General features: G+C 51.0%; 1 pseudogene; it reads right to left on the bottom strand.

Annotated features, from left to right (window-relative positions):
- Nucleotides 1–633: 633 nt before the first annotated feature.
- LOC139071418 (uncharacterized) lies at nt 634–2,873 on the bottom strand (annotated as a pseudogene).
- Nucleotides 2,874–3,267: the final 394 nt, after the last annotated feature.

The raw sequence follows: 3,267 nt of genomic DNA, 5'->3' as shown, positions 1-3,267 counted from the left end.
AATACATTTTCAGAGGTCTCTAGGAATGAATGTCTCTGTTGGGAAATAAAAGCTCAGATGCTCCTGTTTGAGGACGTAGAACTCAGCAGGAGGTGAAGGTAGTTTCATTCGGCAGGAATTGGAGTATCCTAATATTTGGACATCTATCATCAACGCGGTTCAACTGACTCCATTTGCTCTGCAACGTATATGTTTTATCTCCACAAATACCACAAGCCTGAAGGAGTTCCTGGATGCTAACAAAAACGTTAGGTTATAACCACTGTTCCCTGAAGGAGAGGAACGAGGTACAGCAAAGGTACTATGGGACATCACACCCTCATGTGGCCTGGCTGAAGACGCATCTAATCACGCCTGTAAGGCAAAGGAAAGTGACGCTGTGTGGAGGCCCCGCTCTCCACTTATAAGCGACCATGTCACTGTCGTTCCTCAGTTTGATAGCCGCTCTTCACCGAGCTGGGCTGTGAAATGGGGCAGCCCTGCGTTGTACCTCATTCCTCTCCTTCAGGGAACAGTGGTTATATGCATAACCTAACGTTCCCTTTCAGTCGATTCACTCGGTACAATGAAGGTTCTATGGGACTTATCGAACCGCCCCATGAGCAGCAATCAAACCTGGGCTGAGATTGCAACCTAAGATGGCAAGTCAGATCCAGCAGAAAGAACCGCAGGGGCCACCGAAGGGGCCAAAACACCCAAGCGGTAAAACCTCACAAAGGTGTGGGGTGTAGTCCAGCTTGCAGCTGAGCAAATGTTACCAACTGAAACACCTTTAAACAATGCCCAAGAAGCAGCCACACCTCTAGTAGAGTGTGCCCTGACCCCTAGGGGCAGCTGGGAGGGGAATGGCCTCCACAATCCAATGAGAAAGTCTTTGCTTTGACAAAGCTTTACCCATGGAGGGTTTGGCAAAACACACAAACAGTTGGTCTCTTTTTCTGATACTCCGAGTGTGATCTATATAAGCCTGCAGAGCACGAACCGGGCACGGACATTGCAGTCTCCTCTGCTCCTCAGAAGCAAAAGGAGGACTACTGAAGCCTGAAAGCTCTATGGTCATGGAACCGTAGTTGAGCGGGATGACCTTAGGCAAATACGCAGCATTCGGATGCAGAGTGGCCCTAGCTCCCTCTGATGACGTTTTCAGACAGGAAAGGTAAACTGAAAGAGCATGAAGTTCACCCACCCTTTTAGCTGATACAAGGGCTAAGAGCAGAGTTGTCTTATAAGACAGAAGCTTCATACTGATCGATTCAATGGGCTCAAATGGGGGACCACACAGAGCTTCCAGCACCAAAGTGAGGTCCCAAGAAGGGACAGACAATCTAATAATGGGTCTCAGTCTGCAAACCCCTTTCATGAATTGAACGGCTAAAGGGTGAGCGCCAGGAGAAACTCCATTAAAAGATTCATGGCAAGCTGAAATGGCTGCCAGGTAGACCTCTAAAGTGGAGAATGACACGCCCTTGTCCGGCAGATCCTGTAGAAATGACAGAATGTCCACAATGATGCTCTGTGAGGGGACTAGTGACCTGCTCAGACACTACACTTCAAAAGCCTTCCACTTATAGGCATATAAACCCCCAGTGGAGCATGCTCTTGAGCTCTGAATAGTATTCACCGCAGCCGGGGGAAGACCTTTAGCTAACAGGTTGGGCCTTTCAGTAGGTAGGTCTGCAGCTTCGACAGATGGGGGCGCGGGTGCAGCACTTCCTCTTGTGTCTGTGACAGAAGGTCCTGTCTGATGGGGAGCTTCCATGGGTGGGCTATCATCAGACTGATGATCTCCGGGTGCCAAGACTTTGTGGGCCACTGAGGAGCCAGCAGAATCAGAGACCTGCTCGACCTGCACACTCTCTCCAGTACTGCTGGACTCAGTTCCACCAGAGGAAATGCGTAGAGGAGAGTGTTGGGCCAACGGTGCGCCAGAGCATCCGATCCTATTGGAGCAGTCTGATCCGTTAGGGAAAAGAACAGGGGACAGTGTGTGTTTGCGCTTGATGCAAACAGATCCACTACTGACCTGCCAATCCTCAGCCAGATCTGGGACACCACCTCGGGGTGGGGCCTCCATTCCTTTGACAGAGGTCCGCCCCTGGAGAGCAAGTATGCCCCGTGGTTGAGGCACCCAATGACATAAGCTGCTCTGAGAGACAGGAGATTCAGATTGCACCAGTGCAGCAATGTGTGGGTCAGATTCAGTGGAGGAAGAGTGCGTGTTCCTCCCTGTCTGTTTACATATGACACCACAGTTGTGTTGTCTGTGTGCACCAGCACATGATGTCCTCTCAGGTGACGACTGAAGTGGTTCAGGACCAGAAACATGGTTAACAGTTCCAGAAAGTTGATATGGAACCTTGACTGGGTCGAGGACCAAACCACCTCACCGCCAAACCCCCACACAGAGCCCCCAGCCTCTGAGGAAAGCATCTGTGGTCACCACTGTGCGTTCTGACCCCCTCCCAATAGGGGAACCCTGGCAGACCAGCCCGGGTTCCCTCCATGGGAGGAGAACTACCATGCAGGCTCTGGTGACCGTCAACCTCCAGTGGATATGACGTGAAGGATGGAGATGGTGAAAGCGGACCCAAAGCTGAAAATGTCACATTTTTAACAGTCCAAGAGGCACCACGGCTATGGAGGAAGACATCATCCCAAGCAGCTGTAGAGCTCTGCGGAGTGTCAGTCTGGCTCCCAGCTGAAAGCGCACTAAGCAGCTGCGTAGCGCGGCTATACGCTGGTCCGAGAAACGCGCTCTGCTTGACCGAGAGCAAATTTCCAGCCCGAGGAAGGAGAAACTCTGACTTGGAACTAGAGAACTCTTTCTGTAGTTCATGGAAACCCCTAGGGTTTGAACGTTGGAAAGTACCCATGCAGTGTGAGCTTCTGCCTGTGTTCAGAAACTCGCTACCAGAGCTCAGTCGTCTAGGTAAGCGAGGATCCGGATGCCCTCCTCCCTGAGGGGGGCTAGCGCGGCTTCCACACCTTTTGAAAAGGTGCGGGAAGCTAGAGCTAGCCCAAAAGGCAGAACCATGTACTCGTAGGCTTTCCCTTCGAAAGCAAAGTGCAGGAACCACCTGTGATCGCGATGGATTCTCACATGGAAATAAGCATCTGTGAGATCGATCGTAGTAAACCAACCTCCGGGACTGACTGTATCCAGTATCTGTTTGACTGTTAGCATTTTGAACCTGTACATACGCAGATACTTGTTTAACACATGCAGATCCAAAATAGGGCAAAGTCCGCCCCCCTTTTTCTGGACAA

This window comes from Nothobranchius furzeri, chromosome 8, assembly GCF_043380555.1.
Source record: "Nothobranchius furzeri strain GRZ-AD chromosome 8, NfurGRZ-RIMD1, whole genome shotgun sequence".
Lineage (NCBI taxonomy): Eukaryota > Metazoa > Chordata > Actinopteri > Cyprinodontiformes > Nothobranchiidae > Nothobranchius > Nothobranchius furzeri.
Note: the sequence above shows the minus strand (reverse complement) of the source record. Positions and strands in the feature narration are given on the sequence as shown.